This window comes from Amblyomma maculatum, chromosome 11 (assembly GCF_055883805.1).
Source record: "Amblyomma maculatum isolate TAMU_Amacu chromosome 11, ASM5588380v1, whole genome shotgun sequence".
Lineage (NCBI taxonomy): Eukaryota > Metazoa > Arthropoda > Arachnida > Ixodida > Ixodidae > Amblyomma > Amblyomma maculatum.
Genome location: NC_139354.1, coordinates 78954173 through 78974892, shown reverse-complemented (window position 1 = coordinate 78974892; position 20720 = coordinate 78954173). Strand labels below are relative to the sequence as shown.

General features: G+C 48.8%; 1 protein-coding gene across 4 annotated transcripts in view; it reads right to left on the bottom strand.

Annotated features, from left to right (window-relative positions):
- LOC146174232 (uncharacterized) overlaps positions 1 to 20720 on the bottom strand; it is a 65446-nt gene that overhangs the window by 33449 nt on the left and 11277 nt on the right. The window contains exon 2 of one of the 4 annotated variants that reach the window (XR_014702213.1): positions 5419 to 5465. The exons of the other annotated variants lie outside the window; for them this stretch is intronic. The gene's annotated coding sequence lies outside the window, so the exon portion shown is untranslated. The remainder of the gene's footprint in view (positions 1 to 5418; positions 5466 to 20720) is intronic. 4 annotated transcript variants of the gene reach the window in all.

The window sequence follows — 20720 nt, the reverse complement described above, 5'->3', positions numbered from 1 at the left end:
GCTCGACTATTGTTCCCAAGGATGCGGGATTGAATCCCGGCCTCGGCGGGAGCTTTTCGATGGAGGCGAAAAGCAAGGCGCCTATGTGCTATGCGATGTCAGTGCACGTTAAAGAACCCAAAGTGGTCGAAATTACCGGAGTCCTTCACTACGGCGTCTCTCATAGCCTGAGTTGCTTTGGGACGTTCAGTTTAGTTCAGTCGTTCAGTCGTGTCCGACTCTTCGTGACCCTATTGACCATGTCACGCCACGCTTTCCGGTCTCTCACTATCTTCCTAACATCACATAACTTCATCTGCAGTGCCTCGAGGATGCCATCTAACCATCGCGTTCGCTGCCTACCCCTTCTCCGGCGACCCTCAACCTTTCCCAACATCGAATCTTTCTCCAGCGACTCCTCTCTTCTTATCAGATGACCAAAGTAGCTGAGCTTTAACTTTAGAATTTGACCCTCCAATGAGCAGTCAGGGTTTATGGTCGACAATATTGACTGATTTGATCTTCTGGCAGTCCAAGGAACTCTCAAGAGTCTTCGCCAGCACCACAATTCAAACGCGTCAATTCTTCGGCGGTCAGCCTTTTTCACAGTCCAACTCTCGCATCCATACATCACAACTGGAAAGACCATAGCACGAGTTATACGGATCTTGGTTGGCAAACTAATGTCTCTGCTCTTTACTAGGTGGTCAAGGCTAACCATCGCTCTCTTTCCCAGAAGCAGGCGTCTCCTAATTTCATGGCTGCAGTCTCCTTCCGAGGTAATCTTGGAGCCCAAGAAGAGAAAATCTGTCACAGCTTCCACTTCTTGTCCGTTGATGCTCCAGGACTTGATAGGGCAAGACGCCATGATCTTTGTCTTTTTAATGTTCAGTTTAAGCCCAAACTTCCTACTCTCTTCTTGTACGCACATCAGAAGTCTCTTGAGTTCCGCTTCACTTTCTGCCATTAAAGTGGTATCATCCGCATATCTAAGGTTGTTGATACGTTTTCCAGCAATCTTCACTCCAGCTGAAGACTCGTCTGAAGACGTAAAACCCCACAAACCAAACCAAACCAAAAATTGTTTGGGACACGCAGTTTGTCCGAATATAGTACACCTCACATTTTAGTAGATTTCACATACCGATGACTAGAACACCTTACCTCAGCACTGCTCACACTCACTACACTTTTCAAGGATGCAATATCGAATCCCGGCCTCGGCGACAGCTTTTGGTTACAGGCGAATAGCAATTGGCGCCCGCCTGCTGTGCGATGTCTGTGCACAATAATAAATCCCAGGTGGTCGAAATTTCACAAGTCCTCCCCTACGGCATCCCTCATAGTCTGAGTCGCTTTTGACGTTAAACCGCACAAACCACACCACCACTGAAGATCCTTATAATAATGACCTGAGTGACAGCATTTTATCACTTTTCATGGGCTGAAAAAAACATTGTTCCTGTGAATACAAAATGAAATCTGATTTTTTTCTTTTGTATATTTCCAAGGTGAGGAGGGAAAACAATCCCCTGTTTGAAGCCCTGTTCATGAAGGTTGTAACGACCGCAGTCTAGCCACGGCCGCTGGATGGAAGCGCACTAGGTGCGGCCTGCTACGTCGCCCGAAACCGGCGGGAGGCGCCTACTTCCCGTCGCCGCCGCCGCGGCGCCACCGTTCGGGAACAGCCGCGCGCGGAGAGCTGCGCCTGGCTGCGCTTTCAGGGAGGCGTCGGCGTGGTAGAAGCCTTTTATTTTAAGGATATAAGAGCGGGGTCACGGCCCAAATAGTTGCGCCGATGTGGCAGTGATTCGTTCCGCCATCGGACAACAATAAGTCCGCCTTGCGCGGCAACAGCCCATTATGTGGCCCTTTTCCCAATCATTTCACCCCAGAAGAGCCGAGCATCAGGCCGGGGGAAAGCTTGTAGCCATTTAAAAACCGGTGGGTACCCGGCGGCACCAGGGATCGAACCCGGTACCTTCCGAATGCGAGGCGGATGCTCTACCACACAATTAGGCAACACGAATTAGTATATACTGTCATGTCTAGTGTGGCCATGTCGGCACCTAGCGCTTGCTCGGAAACGATGTATACTGGAGTGTACCCCGAAAATCTTAATGTGATGGTGGGTCAAGGCCACTCGATTGGAGAGCTCGCATTACCGGGATGTTGCATTCGGATCAAGTTGTTTGTCACACGAAAATGTCACCAGGCTGTGAACAATTCGAAGTTGTTCAGCTGCTATGGTAGCCTAATGCATAACCACTTAACTATGTCGCGAATTCCGTGGGTCATTTTCATACCATTTACTCATTCCTGCATACAGCTTTTATACACAAATTTATCTAAACCTGTTCTAAGCTGACAGTTTCCTACTGTGAGCAACCTCTGTGAAAATACGACATGTAACTAACCTTTCTATCTCATTCTGACAAATGTTACGTTGGAAATATGAAGATGTTTGTTCGGTTAAATCTACATGATAACCTGGAATCTTCGACTCAGTTGGAGACCGTAAACTTTTTACGCCAGAAGGCTATCCATCATGGCTTCTCGCATTTTGCATCACCGAACTAAGCGTGCTTCATAGAGCCGGTCTGCCTCAAGGTGCTACGTATATGCGCCGAAAGTTTTATTACCATTTTTATTGGCAGCTCCCAAACCCGTAAAATTTTTGCAGGTTTGTAATTTTCAATGGAAGAACGCGCATCGATTGTTCCTGTTGTGAAACCCTTAGCTGCGATGACAAGAATGTTCACGCTTCAGAGCGCAACTGCAGCCGAGATTCAGCGAGCAGCCGAGTACGTTTATTAAATGGCCACACAAAAAAGGAAGAAAATTACCAATCGCAGATGGAAAACCTTTCATGAGAGAGGTTTATGCCATAGCCATAAATGTCGTTCCACTGTTGAGTTGACATTTCCAGCCCAGGTCGCAGTCAGTGGGTGCCGCAACTTAACCATATCTTGCAAAGCGCCTCAGCATGGGCACGATCATTGTTTTCATAGATTAGCTACAGGTACTGTGTACAGTGAGAAAAGAATGATGAAATCAAAAGTTTAGACAGCTTGCTACTTCGCCGGACCTCTTCAGACTTCATCCTCCTGTTAACGAAGGTACTCGTAAGCTGACAAAGCTTGATTACTTTCTTTGCGGGGTACATCAAGCCTCATTGTCTTTGGTTTTCATCAACCTGTAACTGGTTCAGTTGACATATTTCCTGCAACAGGCTTTTGCATGACTGACATGTCGCCTCAAAACCATCACCAAATATCGCATAAATTAAGCAACAACCTGGTAGTGATAAACAAAACTTGGGGTTCTTAAATCTCCTTGTAGAGCCTCGTTAGAGTACCCGCTCTTTGCTACCTGCTTATTCACCGTCTCCCGTAATTGCTGCCTCTGTCGCATACATCATTAGAATGCAGCCTTAAGCCACCGCATTATATGAAATAGAACCCTACACATAGCTATATAAAGCCCCTTTTTACTGAAGCCGTACGAACATGCCTTATAAGAGTATAGTGTGCCAGACTTGGGATCTAAGGGCCCCACTTTCAATAATTCCCATTTCACCCTTACATCATATTGACTCTCTCCGATTTGGCAACCACATTGAACATGTCGCGTTCTCAATGCGCCAAAGGTGTCTGGCCATATCACCAACGAACGTGCCTCTTACAAGAGAGGTATTTTTCCGACTTTCCGCCGACAGAGCGGGCGCCGGAGTTTCTGTCGAACGGGGCTTTTCAGTTTATCGCATCGGCTCAAACAGTCTCAAGAGTATAAACAAATGTTGTATGCACAGACTACTTTGCCTGCAAGGCCACTCAGACTAGCGCGGCAAAATATAGAACAAATTCTATGCTTATATAAAAAAAAACGCTTCGTACCGTTTTCTGTTATGTCCTCGCAGCATAACCTGCGAGAAAAGCTTCTGGTGCTGCCTCATCATGCTCATCTGCTTCACAACACATAGGTAAAAATCTTAGTTCACTGGCCAGCTTTATGGTAACTAAATAGGTTAACAACGTGACGGGTACACAGGAAAAGAGGACGACACAACTAGCGCGGTTGTGCCGCCTCTTCTCCTATGTTCCCGTCACGTTGTTTGTACTGTTAACCTATAATTTATCACCAACAAGTCCAATCTGCTGTCCCTTGTAGCAAATTTAATGGCAGCTGATAGTGCATTATGCTTCAGCATCTGGAATTTTAACCTCAGCGCCGCTTTCATTTCAAAGGAAGCGAGTGCATTTCCACTCCTCGCTACTGCCTTTGTCTGAAGCGAGCTCAGCAGATAAAATTTGAGGGTTTCTTAGATGTCTCTTAAGCGGAGGACGGCGAAAGCCTACCCTTGTCTTATCATTTGCCTCTCATCGTTTGCCACAGTTCATTTCAAGTCGTCGTTTGATATATTGGTCGTTTCCCAGTCATGATGCGTCTGCCTGCGTAGTCATTGTAGCCCTTACCACTCATAACTAAGAAGGTTACTCATTTAGAATCAGCAGTGGTCATTAAAGATCATCCTTTCACATATTGGTAATTTCATAGTCATTAGCAGTAATGATGAGTCATGCCTAGCTATTATAGTCATCACCACACATCGCTGAGCACTTGTACTCATTTCTAATCAATTGTGGTCATTACATACCATAGTTTGATATACTGGTCATTACAAATCATTTTAGTCATTATTACCCATTATTAGTAATTAGCATTAGTCATTAGCTCTAATAACATTAGTCATTACCGCAGCACGAGGCGAACGCGTCCAGAAAGGAAGCAAACCGCGCGCTCAGAGCCGGCGACCCCGGCGGCGACGTGTCTCCGAACGATGGCGCCCTCAGCAGAAATAGCGGGCGCAACTGTAAACTCCCCAAGGACGCGCTTGCCCATTGACGGCGGCGCGACGCAGCAGGCCCCACCCAGTGCGCTTCCATCGAGCGGCCGTGGTCTAGCGGTGGCTTCCAACAGCGACGTAATAGGACGACGGGTGCCACGAGCAAGGCAAAGTGGCATCTTCAACGCAGCGTGGAAGATGAAAACTGGAATACGGTGCTGTGAAGCCTCGAAAGCTTAATAATTTATGAAAAATGCTACTTTTTATAAGAAACATTTTTGGCCTGTTTCGAGTATCTGAGAAAATAGCCAATGAAAAGGGCTTTTTGAATCCACCTTTATCGATGTGCAGCACTTTATAAGCTAGACAAGTACGGATTGCCTTTCACCTGAACAAATTTTTTTTTTACTTTATATTCCTCAGGCTATAAATACAGAGCCCGCTTCGACGAAAAGCTGCGCATCTAAGACTGCTGCTGCAGCAGCGATTTCTTTGCACAATCGAACTGCAGATGTTGCATGGGTAAACCAACGACTAGACCAGGCAGGAATGCATAAACCACAGGGAAGTGAGTAACGCTGACGTTATCTTACTGCGGCCGTTGCTGGGCGATGCATGGACGTCCTTACATGATATGGAACTGCAATGAGCAATTACAGAAATATAAAGGTCGAGTACTATGTCAGGCAAACCACTAGACATAACCACATCCGACCAATCTCTCTCACATCATGCATGTGAGAGAGCATGTCATCCTTAACAGATTACACAACCACATGCATACTCACAATCTCTTCCTATACACGATGCTGGGATTCAGAAGCCACTTTTCACACAAGACATCATGCTTCAAGTTTTCGAATAAATTCTACATCCGCAGCATCGAAACCGCACGAGAGCCTTACTGGCTCTGGACCTCACCAAAGCATTTGACAATATACAACATGGCTCAATCCTTGACGCCCTCTCCAGCCTATGGGTAAGAGAACGCACCCACTCATATATCGCAGCCTTTCTCTGCGACCGCACCGTCGAACTCAAACTCGGTCCTATAGAATCCCCCCCCCCTTCTCTCTAGGTAATCCCAGAACACCAAAGGGATCAGTCCTCTCCCACCTACTATTTAACATCAGCCTCATCTCGATGACCCACAAACTAACACAAATCCCAAAAGACATTACCCTGTGGACAACCACAGGAAATGTAGGAAACATAACGGACGCTTTTCAAGCTGGAGCGGACGTAGTGGCTACGCACGCAGCGTCCATCGGCCTAGCGTGCTCCCCCACTAAATCCTAACTCCTGTTGCTCCACCCAAACCACCGCCTTACCAAGCAAAAACTTCCCTCCATACACATCACCATAGGTGGGCTCCAAGTGTGCGAGGTCCGCGAACTTCGAGTTCTGCGAATGTTCCTGCAAAACAATGGACTCAACACAGAAACTATCCTGAACTGATTATTACCACCCATCAAACTGTCAGACTCGTCAAACGAATAGCGAACAAGCACAGAGGCATGCGAGAGCACGATTTCCGGCGGTTTGTACAGGCATTTGTCATCAGCCAAATGGTCTATTCACTCCCGTATCTCTATCTTACAAAGGCAGAAACTGAGAAAGTGGACGCACTCGTTCGTCAGGCATAAAAAACAGCACTTCACCTCCCGAAACATACTCCTACCACATGCCTCCTAAACATGGGAGTGCACAACACAATCCACAAACTAGTGGAAGCTCATCGTACTGCCCAAATCAACATACTTTCCTCCACAGAGACGGGCAGGTTAATTCTCGTAGCGCTAAATCTCCAACCAATTGGTCCAGCCTTTGAAAACAGCCACCTAGTCCCCCAACAGATCCGCGACAACCTTACCGTACAACCTCTACCTAAACACATGCCCCCTGCTCACCACAAGGCTCGACGAGAAGCTCGAGCCAAGGCGTTACACAAAGCATACGCGACTGACACCAAAGCGGCCTACGTAGGCGCGGCAGAATACAGTCACCCCATGGCATATGTCATCAGTGTGATTTCTTATAACTTCAATCACATAGTTTCTGCGTCTGCCAAAGCAAAAACGTCGACAGAAGCCGAAGAGGCAGACATAGCGCTAGCCATCTCCTCTTCCACTGCCACACTCATTTTCAGCGATTCTAAAATGGCCATTCAAAATTTTGTAAGAGGCAAAATACACCAAGTCGTCCATCAAATCATAACCTCTGGTTCCACAGCTCCCCTACCCATTCAGATCATCTGGGTACCAGGCCATGCAGGCAACCCCGGTAACGAGGCAGCCCACTCAACTGCTCGAGCGCACGTCAACCGACCGGTGCATACCGAGGACTGGGAAGCACGCGGGACAGACTTCTCACCTATCATGACATAACACTTCACTAACGAGAACAACGACTCTTATATCCCCCACCTCACACCTCTCTCAAAACCGCAACAAATAATCTGGTGACAGTTACAAGCCAAAACCTTTTCCTCCCCAGCTTGGTTGGCTTTGGCACACCTGGACCGGTACGACCCCACATGCTCTCTATGTGGCGTACCTAGAGCCACCTTCAATCCCATAATGTTTCTGTGCAAAGATTTGAAGCCATCGCCACAATGGGGCCTCACGAACCAAGAGGGTTGGGAGATTGCGGTCTCCAGCTCGGACCTTGCAGCGCAAAAGATGCTGGTTGACTGGGCTGAAGCGGTCGCTGCCAGGCACGGCCTGAGAGACACCAGCCGGGATCAGGAACCGCAACAACCCTTGTAATGTACCGTGGTTCCCAAAAGAAATGTTTTACCACCACCTCTGAGCAGCGCAGCCTGCTCACCAGGGCCCGGGATACAGCCCAGGCCAATGGTATCCTGGAATGAGGAAACCACCCACGCTATTTCGTTAAACGATTAAAGTTTACTCTCTTTCTCTCTCTGGTAAGCCTCGGCCTATACCTGGCCCGACCGCCACAGTGCGCTGGCCAAGTCGGCCGTACACGTTGGCCCTACGTCGATTGCCGAAGATCGGCCATTTTAAAGTCCCGACCTCAGGCTCAGCTGGGCGTCCAAGCTCAGCTTTTTGAGTTTCAGTTGGCTATTTTAGCAAGGATCGAGAGTGGTCCAACCACAGGCTTGCCGCTTGAAATGTCAGTGCCCGTTAAGATCCCCAGATAGTCGAAATTACTTCGCAGCCCGCTATTACAGCAAATCGCAAAGATCCTTTCTCTCTTAAATCTTAAAGATCTCTTTCCTCTTTCGCTCCCATATTTCTCCTATCTCTTGCGGCACGATTCAGGTGTCCACCGAACAAGTGTCACAGACACTGCGCCTTTTCTTATCTGTGAACCCATCATACTAAAAGTTATGACCTTGAATTTTTTAATGTCAAATTTGCTTCCATGATAACGGCTTGAAAACATGTGTAGTCAAGTTTTCGCTTCAAAGCATGGTCCGACAAGGCATCTAAGCCGCCAATTCCCAAGGGATCGCGGCCGCCTCATGAGGACAGGGGGGCAGATCACCTCGTGATAATGGATCTGATATAATAAAAAGTTTCTATGCTATGCTATTCGGAGCTGTTCAGGCACCTGGCCAATGCTTCACAGTGTGCAGGAGCACTGAGAAATGCGCGCCTTGTAAAGCCACACGACAGAATGGATTGTGTATCTTCCAATCTCATACTTGCACGAGCACAGCAACGAATACGCGGCAAAGAAAGCAAATTTCCCCTGTGCGGCATGAGCCCAGGCCTTGCTAGACGTCATCCTCGAAGGGTGCTCCTGGACTGATTGATTGATTTATAGGAAGGGAAAGGCACGCTAACTGTCTCACTTGTTTCCCGTGGACACCTCAACCGCCGCGTAAGGGAAGGGAGGAAGGCGGGAGTGATAGTGGAGAGAAAGATGAGCCATAGTGGAGGGGTGTGGAGTAATTTCGACCACCTGGGGATCTTTAACCTTCCGGCATGGCAATGTTCTCTGTTGGAGAGGAGGCGGGCGCGCTATCGCAGCTGTTTTGCTTCGCGCCACGTGCTCAGCACAGAAGGCCGATATTGATTGATTGATTGAATGTCCTTTATTGAATGGGAAGGCTCATGGCCATGGATGGGGATAAAGGGGAGTAGACATAATCTTCATTGTTTAGGTCGTCACTCGAATCACATTGCTCTAACCAGGCCACTAAGCGAGCCATACTTGGCAAATATCCTCTGTGTGTTTGCATCAGTTTCTAGAAGGGAACGGTAGTTCAGGCGGTAGGGTTCGACCTCGGGGCGTCCAGTAGAAAAAGCTGGGCATTCCCAAAGTAAATGAGATATGCCGCCGCAGGTTAGAGTCGTACAGTGGGGGCACGTAATCATTTCCTCCTTATACTGACGCCAGCGGGCCATAATACGTGGCGTGTACGCCGCATGGGCGATGAGCTTATTCAAAAAGACTTCTTGACTTCGGGTGAGGTGGGTTCTTCTCGTAAAAGGTGGGTCTGGTGTGGCCACCTGCATGCGATGCTGACTGAGGCTACGAAGACTGGTCCGAGTATAGTGCATAAGGGCAAGAGAAGGGGTGAGTTGCCCGCCCAAGGTCGAATAAGGATGAAGCAAGGGGAGTGGGGAAGTAAATGTGGACATCCCACCTGCCAAGGCAGCCGCGGCGTGGGCCGCCGCATTGCCCCCTGATTCGTCCGAGTGACCTGGGGTCCAGTGAATAGCGACAGTTCTGGTCGCGAATTGGTGGCGTTTAAGGAGGCGCTGTATAGCCGTAGCTGTTGCATCTTGTGAACCCGGAGTAGCGATTTCCTTGTAAGCTTCAAAGGAATCAGTAAGAATACGTAGTGACCCAGTTCCGGTGCAAGGCACTCCTGACAAGGCTCCCCAAATCGCGAGGAGTTCAGCGTGAAGAGGGGTACCCTGAGGTAGATGGCAGGCATAAGCGCCTGAAAGGGAAGGGTTGTCATCGCATACCCAGGCCATAGATGCGAATTCGCTTGTAATGGATGCGTCGGTGTATATGTCAGTCGTATCGGGGATTCGCTCTTGTCGGTGATGGGCAGCTAGGAGCTCCCGGGGAAAGACAAAATCGCGGTTTATAGGTCGGCGATGGACGCGTGTGACTACTGGCATCTCCCAAGGGGGAAGTGATGCATATAGGGCTGGTGTTTTGTCGTTACGCTGTTCATCCCAGGCCAGCAGGCGACGCCCCTGGACAGTGTTCTCTAGACGTATTCGATGACGCGTCTGTGACTCGGTAACGATGGTAGTGAGCGGTGGAAGAGCGGCCAAACGCTCAAGTTCGGCTATAGGAGTGTCCTTAGGTAGACCGGTAATAGTGCGTAGTGTTGCGCGATGAAGGCGTTCGACCTTAGCGAAGTCAGTCTTCGACAGTTGGAGGACCGGTGTGCCATAGAGGATTTTTCCGACCGCCGCTGCTCTGGCCATTGCACGGCAGGCATGCTGCCGCGCACCGCCGTGCCGGTTGTACAGGCGACGAATAGTACGTAGCAGTGCTGGCCAAAGGCGTTGTAACTGATGAACCCATTTCTGGGGGCTGTTGCAGCTTGATATGGGCAGGCCAAGAATGCGGATTTGCCCATTTGAGGAGGTGATGGTGTTGCCTCCGATGTGAAGATGGATCTGCATACTGGGGTTGGTTTTATGTTTTCCGTCGATACTAATCAATTCTGTTTTATGTGGTGCGAGTTCGAGGCCAATTTTGGTTAGTGTATCTTCAAGACAAAGAAGGGCCGCCTGAAGTTCAGTCTCCATAGAATATTTGTCTACGTAATCCGCTGCCTCAGTCCAGACGGTAATATCATCGGCATATATAGCGAATCTTGTGCTTGTGCTGATTTCCAGATTCTCGGCGACGCGTGTCATGGCCAAGTTGAACAATATGGGTCCGAGAATGGAGCCCTGAGGTACACCCCTATCCAAGTAATAGGTTTTGGGCACCCATCCCGGAGCTTTGCCATGTAGCTGAATGGGTCTAGATGTCAAAAAAATGCGGATCCAGATTTGGGCACGATTACTAGGAAAGCGTTTGGCGAGTTCCTCCAGGATAACCTCATGGCGAACATTGTCAAAAGCTTTGTGTATATCGACAGCCAGGAGATAGTCAGGTAGCGTTTTACTATGAGCTCTATTCAGAACTCTTCGCAAAAGCCAAAGGCAGTCATGCGTTCCAAGGTTAGGGCGGAAGCCGGCTTGAGCTGGATGAACTCCAGGACTGACGTATTCAATGTAGTGACCAATCCGGGTATGCAGCAGGCGCTCGATGAGTTTACAGAGATGTGAAGTCAGTGCGATTGGACGCAAATTACTAGAAAGTCGAGGGTTTTTGCCAGGTTTAGGGATAGGAAGAATAAGAGAAAGCTTGAGGTTACCCGGTACCGTTCCGGTCTCCCAGTAAGAATCAATGATGTCGAGAAGGGCATCCTGGGCTGCCGAGTCGAGATTGCGAAGCTCCTGCCAACTAACTCGGTCATGCCCGGGTGTGGCGCGAGCTCGGCCTCTTCCGAGGGCTGCTTGCAGTTCTCCCTTTGAGAATGGGCGATCCAGGTCTGGATCACGGCTTCCGACTGGGAAAATGGAAACTGCTGGTGGAGGCGTAAGGGTGGCGTGTGGGAAAAAGGTGCGTATAACTTCATCTTCAACATCAGCCGGGTTGCCATTGAGAAGGAGATCGGCGAGAGGTGGTGCCCCGCGTGCCTTGCCATTTAGGCCACGAAAGATGCGCCAAAGTTGTGATAGGCCCGGTACTTGTCCAAGACGGTCGCATGTAGAGTGCCAAGCCTCACTTTGCAGGTGAAGCTGGTATGCCCGGATAAGCTTGAATTGTCGTCGAAGAAGCACGAGATCTTTGTGACGTTTTCCGCGTGTCCGAAAACGTTGCGTGAGGTGATCTGCGCGACGCCGAAGGTTAGCCAGGTGAGCATCCATGCCAACTGTGGAATCGTCACAGGGGATATATTCAAGAGCTTGAGTGCGGGCATCTCGGAGTACAGACAGAAAGGAGTCAATATCCGAGAAGGGGGTCGTAGTATTAGCACGAAACTTGTCCCAGTCGAAAAACGAACGTGTTGTCCGAACGCGAAGACATTTACGATTGAGAGTGAGCAAGATGGGCAAGTGATCACTACCCCAAGAATTAGAAAGGACTTCCCAGCGCCGAAGAAGACGCGGTGATGAGATTGTAAGGTCCAGTGTAGTGTCTGCTTGAGAGGGATGGAGACCAATACAGGTCGGCACGTTAGGTTCGTTGCACAGGGTAAGAAGAGTTTGATCAAGGGCGTCATATAGGTGTTTACCACGTTGGTTAGGCTGAGATGAGCTCCAGGCTGCGTGATGTGCGTTGAAATCTCCGCCAATAAGAATAGGATAAGGGTGTGCTGCGTTTTCAAGGTCAGGGAGCCAGGAACAGGGTTCTACCATGACGTTACCTGGCCGGAAATAGGCCGATGCTACGACGAAAGGTTTTTGGCCAGGGGGGAAGATTTTTACTGCAACAATCTCACGAGTGGAAGAGCAAAGGGATTGAAGCGAGAGCTGAGTGGAAGGACAATCGTTTCGGATTAAGACGGCCGCCTGTCCCTCTGAACGGCCGTTTTTATGTTGGATAGTAGGTGTCTGGTAAGTGCAGTAACCAGGAATTTTACAAGGACCGCGCGTTTGGCCGATATATTTAATAGGTTCTGTTGTGCGGTGGGGGTGGAAGCAACTTCTAATGACACAAATGAAAGGAATTATTTCGGGCTGGGCGAGTCTAGGGTGGCCTCCAATCGGGGGCGACCTCTTGAGCTCGTGTGGCGAGGGCCAGTTGAGTAGTTTTTCTTTGGCTGGCCAACAGCTTGTCCCATTCCTCCGTTGAGAGAGATGGCAAGACTGTCTTTGGAGGGGGACTGCTGGCGCATTTCCACAGTATATGGTCTTGATTGACTTGCGTCCCGTCACCGCAGTGCCGGCATGCAGAGTTGAATTTTCTGTTAATTACGATAATCGGTAGCGGGTAAGAATGGCCTTTGTTGGTAGGCATCTGAGTGTTGTGGCTTGTGCCCGGTCCAGATCGGGGTGAGGGGCGGGGTACGTGCATCTTAGCTCGCGATAAAAGTTTATCTCCGCGTATGTGCGCGGCGCCTCGACAGGCGCGTCCGTTCCCGATATATATCCCGTCTCCTGGTTGGTTAAGCTTCAGGCTAGACGGTCGACCCCTTCGTTCCTGGAGTTACCCGCGTGAGCCGGAACCCATAGGAGATTAATGGGATTGAGAGATCGGATTGCTCAGAATTCGCGCCGCGAGTGCGCTTACAGAATTTTTGCCGAAATTTTGAACGGCGCTCTTTGAGTCGCTTAGAATAGTTTTGGTGCGGCGATCCACGATGGCAGTGCGATATCTACTTCCTCTGCCTTGCATATGGAGCTAGCATGAAATATTATGGCGTTAATGAAGGTTGACTTTGGAGTGGCCATATATGCCACGTATGCTCCGTTTTTGATGTGTTGAGCTGCATCCACGTACACTGCTTGTGGATCGTCCTCGTACTGTTTCTCAAGGTCCGTGCCCTTGTCTTCTGGCGGGCATCATGTCTGCCTGGTAGCATGTTTTTGGCTATTGGTTTAACAACTAGTCTACTAGTAATGTCAGCCGATAAATGGGATGTTGCGCACGCCTCCTGAGTGGGGTGTATGTGGATCATTCGAGAAGTACGCGTCCCGCAAGGCTGCCTGAGAAGCGGGTCACCTGTGCTGTCTTATGGGCTTGAATTAGTTCAGGTAGCGTGTTAAAAACTCCAAACTGCAGTAGTCGATCTGAGTTAGCGTATACTGGCAAGGCAAGGGCCGCTTTTTATGCTGTTCTAATTATGCTATTAAGTGCGTCTTCGTCCCTATGACGCAGATTATAATACGGGCAAGCATACATGATTCTGCTTATCATGAAGGCTTGATTGATCCTGCAGAGGTCGGCTTCTCTCATACCCCTGCGACGTGTGGCAATGCATTATTAATATAAACAGCGCGAACACGAAGACAAAGGACAAGATAAAAGAAAGCCACAGTACAAGCGCTGTGCTTGTACTGTGGCTTTCTTTTATCTTGTCCTTTGTCTTCGTGTTCGCGCTGTTTATATTAATAATGAATAAGTACCAACTCGCCCAACAAAGTATCTAGGTGTGGCAATGCGCCTCATCAGCCCACCTATCTCGTGCGCCGTGATGCGTAGCCGGCGCCCGAGACATGACGTTAGCCAGATTGGGCAGAGGTTCCCCATCTCGAGGATTTTGCCTGGTTTAGGTACGAAAATAATTTTAGCGTGCTTCCATTCCTCAGGGACTCTGCCCTTTGTCCAGTACCTGTTGAAGAGGTCCGTGAGAGCCTCTACTGACTCGTCCTCTAAATTGTGCAACATCTTATTGGTGATGCAATCTTCCCCCGGCGCCGAGGTGGTGTTAATTTGATTAAAAAAAGCTCTGATCTCTGCTACGGTAGAGACGCTATCCCTGTAAGGATTATCCAATCCTGACTACTATCTAGCGTGGGGATATCCGGGGAGGTGTTAATGTATTTATCTTTTAATGTGGTCATGAGCTCTTCGTCGGTGCCTTGGAAAGAATGCGAGACCCTATGTAGGTTCTTGTGGGATTCGGCCTTATTTCTCGTAGGATCCAGTATTTGTCAAAGTAAAAATCACGTGTTCTTTTTGCCCAGTAGCCCATTAAGGCGGTCGCAAGTCTGATGCCACTGTTCTCTGCTAAGTTCCTACGAGTAAGCCTCGATTTCCTTTTCGAGCCTTGTTAACCGAATTTTTAAACGTCGGTAGTGCTTATTTTTACGCCATCGAGCATGGATACTTCCTTGTGCTTCAATCATGTGCACTAGCTTAGCGTCCGGGCTGGGACTGCTGTCTTCAGGAGTAACAGTTTTTGAAGCGTTTGCGGTGTCTTGCAACAGACGCTCCATCCATTGTTTTATATCTTTTATACCTGCCGCTGGCCTTTGCGAGCAGACATATCTAGAGGCGTCCCAGTTGGTGTGCTTCACTTCCTGGCGACGCATTTTGCAATGCGTGGCGCGGAAAGTGGTACATAGTACATAGTGGTCGCTTCCTATGTTTATATTTAGATTTTCCCATGTCGTATGGGGGATATTCCTGGTTTGGTTTGGTTTGTGGGGTTTAACGTCCCAAAGCAATTCAGGCTATTAGAGACGCCGTGGTGGAGGACTCCGAAAATTTTGACCATCTGGGGTTCTTTAACGTGCACAAAGAACTGCATGAACTGCAGACTGCAGAAAGAAAACTGCATATTCCAGAGCCTTACGCTTGGCTCGGAATCCCCTGCAATTCCGCTGCCACACTATAACAGGTGTACTAGCCATCAAGTATCGGGTAAGGTTCCACTTGCGCAGGTTGTATTAAGCTGGGTCTGAGAATGCTGCTCGGGGATGGACGCGCCGAAGCGCTGTCGGTTAGTCTGAGAATGCAGTGTGGGCGGGAGGCAAAGGGTCTGCATTTGCGTTGGAGATGTTATAATCAGGTTGCTAGGGAATGCTAGGGGATGCTAGTGCGTCAACCCTGGTTGTAAGTGGGTCGAGTTTAACTGGGACAGTTTCGAAAGTAGTTGGAAACTTGCCATTTGTCAGTTCCTTTGTTAAGCTGTGGTAGTAATTTCTCGATTGTTTCTTCCACCTTGGCGAGTCGTTGGTCTATTTTTGCAAATCTCTCTTCATAATTACTCTCTAAGTCATCTGTATCTGGCCGAGGTACCAAAGGTGCATTTCGTTTGTTACGGCGGTTTTGATCCACTTCCATGTCCTCATTGCGGGTTACTCCAAAGCGAGCGCAAGCCACAGACGACTTTTTTATTTTTTGATTGCGCATTTGTAGTTTCTAGCTGTTTGATTTTTGCGTTAGACTGAGCTAACTGTTGTTGCAGTTGTCGAACTAGCTCTGCCAGGTCCCTTACCTGTGGGTCGGGTGCTCGGCGTTGCTTGTTGCTGCAAGTTGCGTCTTCCATGCCAAGTGTTTGGCAGGTCTTCCTTCTTCTCCGGAGTTGGAGTTTGTCCGCGAGCTGCGCCTCTGTGACGACGACCTGTTGCTATCTCTGCTCCCACTGCGTCCAGGTAGAGGGGAAAAAAGAGTCATCCCTTGGTTCCTGTGGCTTAAGTGGTTGGATTGGGGCTGGGTCGGTTGGGGGACTGCTGCTTTGCAGTGGCGGGAAGCATTCATCCCTTGGGGGGGGGGGAATTGTTGGTGGCCGCGTTCTCCGGGACTGGCGGCCGCTTGGGTAAGTGGCAGTGTCCGTGAGGGATTGTGAGGATTTTGGCCTGTAACTAGGCGCGAAGCGGTATTTGCAGCTTCTGCTGTCTGTTGGATGTGAGCTTTTGCATACGATGCACACGGCTTGACAGGTAGGTGGTTGGCCGGCTGGGGGGGACTCGTGGGCGACGCCGCAGCGACGGCAAGTAAGTATTCGTTGTTGGGGGCACACGTCCGCTCGGTCACCCATCTTGCGACAGTTGAAGCACGCCTCTGGGCGAGACTTCAAAGGGAAGACTTCGAAAGTAAACCTCAAGTACCGCGCGTGTCGGGCAGCTCGGTGTTGGCGAACGTCACGACAAAGTGTCGTGTCTTGCCCATACGACGCGCAACAACGATGGGGAGATGGGGATTACGAGCGCGGAGCTCAGCCAGGATCTTGGTATCGTTTTCGTAACTGTAGGCTCGGTACAAAATCCCCCGTACGGAATTGTCCGGGGCTGGGGCGTAGGCGGCAACCGGGACTACTGTTTTGTCGATAGTAATGATGCCGATCTTGGCGTAAGACACAGTTACGGGCATTGTCGGGCGTGCTCACTGTGATGGTGTTGTTAGTGGGGTGGACACGGACTTGGTCGGCAGTAATGCCATGCGGTGGTCGACATTGGCGGCTGCGTAGATAGCAAGTGCGAGTAGTGCGGGGGCCTACGGTGTGGAGGTTCAGTGTGCCCTGTTGGCGAAGGACGATGTTTAGGTGTTCCGAGAGCAGGCGGGGAAGCGGACGCCTGTTGGTCAAAGGTGGATGGCATCCGCATGGCCGCGGAAGCGGTGGAGTCGATGTGGTGACTGGCATCTGGGCCTCGCCAGGTTGATTCTGGGGTGGAGATGGTCTTCGGTATCGGCGTGGCATCTCGAACGCCATCCATGAGCCATCAGATAATTCCACGGTAGTAATGTCGGTGCCTTCCACAGTGTAAGGCATAGTCAAGGCGTTGTTGGGCTTGGCGGGGCACGACGTCGCCACCGCCGCTGCGCGCGAACGCGCCGATGTCGTGAGGCAGCTGATAGGCTTAGCTGTCACAGCTGCTGCGGCCAAAAAATATTTGGTCGAGATATTATCAAATTTTGCTTGCCTTGGTCTGGAAATCACCACACCGGGTCCGGAGCGATAGATGAACGTCGACGGCAATGTTGGTGAATGCAAGTGGACAAAAACACGGAAGTTTGCTGGGAAATCACGGAGCTCATGTGAGATGCATCCGCGCTCTCCAGCTTCCTCGTATATGATTCCGCAACCGGGTACTCTGGCACTGTTATCGGGCTTATTCTCTATACAAAAGGAAGCAAAAAATATTTGCCAGCCCCGATACCTGCTATATGGTATCTAAAGCACCTGAACTGGGGCGGCGATATAAAGAAGTAGTGAAGAGGTGGTATCCCCATCATAGTCGGGGAAGTAAGGGCTGAAATTAAGCGCCGCAGAACCAAAACAGCTGCCAGACCGGACAAAATCAGCAACTTAGTGCTCAGAAATCTTGACGACGGTTCCATTCGAGATTTTGCGAGCTATATGCAAGAATGCTGGGAGAACAGAGAGATACCGCAAGCGTGGAAAGCTGTGAAGCTGTTCTTCATCCCGAAGTCAGGGAAGAAGCTCAACTTTGAGTACCTCAGGCCCATTTCCGTCACAACGTCTGTTGGGAAATTGATGGAGCATGTCATCCAAACAAGAATGCATAGATTCATGGAATATCAAAACCTTTAGCCTGATATCATGATAGGCTGCAGATCAAACCTATCGGCATGCGATGTCATGTTACAGCTTAAGGAGCAGATCATTGATAAAGTACTGTTGGTATTAGGGTCGTTTTGGTACACTCCTGATCTGGTTCCACATAGGTTCCAGTATTAAGCGGAACATTTTTAAATGTTCCACTTGCTATGTGAAACCTGATTAAGAGTGTACTAAACGTCGCCAAAGCATTTGATAATGTTAAACACGTAGCCTTACTTGAGAACCTTAATGCGCTAAATGTTGGCGTCAAGACATATAACTACACAAGGGGCTTCCTCTCCAGTCGGACTGTAGCCGCCAGTATTGGTGGAAAGTCATAAGTCAAATGCAAATGACACCGACATTCTTTAGTCTAGCAATCACTGGGCTACCAGGGCAGCTCGATGGAATCACAAACCTGTGTCACACTTTATATCCGGAAGATTTGACGCAATAGGTGAATGGGGTAGTGATGGACGAATTGAAAGCACACTGCAGATGGTCATAGATGCCATAGTGATATATCACAAGCTAATTGCATTAAAACGTTCTGTACAAAAATCAGAGGCTCTTTATCTGTCACATCAAAAAAGGAGAAGACTCCTCTGATACTATTTAAAGAGTCAATGGGCAACGCCATTTCTACCGTAGAAAGTATTACAGTGTTAGCACTGCGCATACAAGCAAATGATACCTACAATATAAATATTTAGACTTTAAGCGAGTACCAGCCAGACGTACCGGCTACTCAAACGCATCTCTACCAAGCATGTGGGGATGGAAGCCAATTTTCTTAGATTGGTACAGGATTTTGACATTAGCGGTGGGCTATACGTTGCCCATATCTCAAACTGAAGAAAGCAGAAAAACCTAAAATTGAAATCATAGTCAGAAAAGGGATCAAAACCGCACTAGATCGTCCTCCAAACACTTAGAATGTAAAGCTTCTATGACTGGGTGCCTCCAACCCTCTAAATGAGCTCAAAGAAGCCGCCACGGTGTCGCAGCATCAAAGACCTTTAAGAAGCAAAACGTGAGGAACAATCATTTAGCGCCTTGTGTTCAGACCTTCGGAATGTTCGGATAACGTGCATAGAGAAACTAGGGGTATACTCAAAATTTCACCGCGGTCAAAGAACATGCGTTCGGTATTTCACAAAGGTAGATGCCAAGATAGGGCTGTGGCCCTACAAGTAATATTAGAAGGTAGACCTAATGTGCTCTACACGGACGGTGCCGAATACGATTGCAGGGCAGCAAACACACCGCTAGTCGTTCGAAGGAGTGGAGACCTGGTTTCGTACTACGAAATTAAAAACACAAGTTCAACTGAGAGAGAAGTAGTTGCCATTGCTCAGGCAGTAACACATTACGGTACAAGAGTGATAGTGATTCTAACATAGCCACTCGGAATTATGATATGGGCAGAATCATTGCTAAAGCCGCCAAACTTCTCACAGCTCCAGTACCAGCAGAGAAAATCGCACCGATCTGGTCTCCAGCTCATCAGGGCCTTGAAGGGAACGATAAGACGCAAGCGACCGCCCGACGGCTTACTCTCTGGACAGTCGCTGTTGAAGCGCTGCCTCCACGAGAAGAACCATTCCCTTCTGGTGACGAACTCCGAACGCTCAAATTATTTCTCACTACATAGTCGGTCGTAAAGCCTACCGAGCAGCGGATAAACAGCTCTGCAAAATAGAAGAAATGGTGTGGAGGAAATTGCAAACCGGTGTGTTTCCAAACCCTCAATTGTGCACTAGAAGACATCCGCAAGATTTTAGTCTTAGCTGTAATCACTGCAATAGCATAACAGATCCAGCGAACATAGTCTGGAACTGCCATTCCTATAGCGATCTGAATAGAAAGGTAAAAGTCTGGGCGACCTTAATACTCATTCACTAAGCAAAAGAGCAACGCAGTCATCCGTCTCGCCCTGGCCGCCGCCGATTCCCAAGACATTCCAGCTGACGGTTAGGGCAATGCATGGCGGTTTAGGCTAAAGCCTTCTCTCCCCCCCCCCCCCTCCGTCATTCTTGACAGGTGCGAATAAATGGTATTCATCTCTCTCTCTATCTCTGTCTCTCTCAGACTACACTCATATATAAGACGGATGACAAAGCGGTGTTGTTTGCTTTTGATTCGACTAAGTTATCCCTTTTTTAAGGAATAACAGCGCGGAGACGAAGGACAAGGAAGAAGACAACACCTGCGCTTCTTCCTTGTCCTTCGTCTCCGCGCTGTTATTCCTTAAAAATATGTACCAACTAGCTCAATTTTCCGTGTTATTGAACTTTAAGTTATCCCTGATTGTACTTCTAGACTTGAAATTAATATTGGTTGTCGTCGGCGGGAAAGTGACAGCTACTGGTCCTTTACTTTCCCTAAACCAATTCAAGGCCACGGATTCGTGCTTTACTGGGTCAGCTACTGTGTGTTATGTGGTGCGGCGTTCGAGAAGCCGCAGATGAAAGGTGCATCACGGGCGCCTGGATCAGACACCGGGCGGCGTCCCATTCTTATTTGCGAAAACCACCAAGTGAAGTAATCAGTCATGACTAGATACATCGTCGTGATGATGCGATTGTTAAAAACAGAGTAAATGATTGTCTGCTCACTGCACGCAAAGTGGTAATAGCGCATGCAAATTGTTCTTGACTGGAATTACCACATTACAATATACGCTATAAAATACTTAAGTGCCAGACGCGCATTCATCAGCCAGCATGTTTACCACCTATTTTAGCACACGTAAGATGAAGAGCAATATCATCTGGAACTAACGACGATAAAATTGGAAACATTGGCATTTTTTTATTGTCAGATCACTCTGCAGGTTATTCATTTGCAGTTGAGAAACACGATGGACAGTGTTTCTTATATGCT